Below are 471 nucleotides of genomic sequence, written 5' to 3' on the forward strand. Positions count from 1 at the left end.
CCTGCCGCCAAAGCTCTGGTGAGGCCGAGGGTGACCCCTCGAGCAGGGTCACCTCGCGTTTGCCTGCGCGGAGTGGGGGGCACAGAGTGCGGGGCGCAGGGTGTGGAGCGCAGGGAGCGGGGCGGCGAATGAATTGTGCCGACCACGTCCGTGGCGTGTGTTCTCCGTGCCGGGCCCACGGCTTGGGCGGAACGGGCTCTGATATTCATGGCGCCATCGTTCTAGAACAAGCAGGTCAAACTCAAAGGCTGACACGGGCGAAATAAACAAGGTTTACATGGATGTGGCCGCAAGAAAACAATAGCTTCCATTTCCATAGAAACGTGGGTTTATTCCAATAGAGACGTGCTGAATGCAAAGGGCTTTCTTCCGACGCCGAGGAAGTCGCGCGGGGTGTGTGGTGACGGGCCCGCTGCTCAGGGAGGCTCCACGCCCAGTGCCCGTGCGGTGGCGCCTGCCCCTCCTCCCAGG

This window comes from Myotis davidii, unplaced genomic scaffold (genome assembly GCF_000327345.1).
Source record: "Myotis davidii unplaced genomic scaffold, ASM32734v1 scaffold61, whole genome shotgun sequence".
In the NCBI taxonomy this organism is placed as follows: Eukaryota; Metazoa; Chordata; class Mammalia; order Chiroptera; family Vespertilionidae; genus Myotis; species Myotis davidii.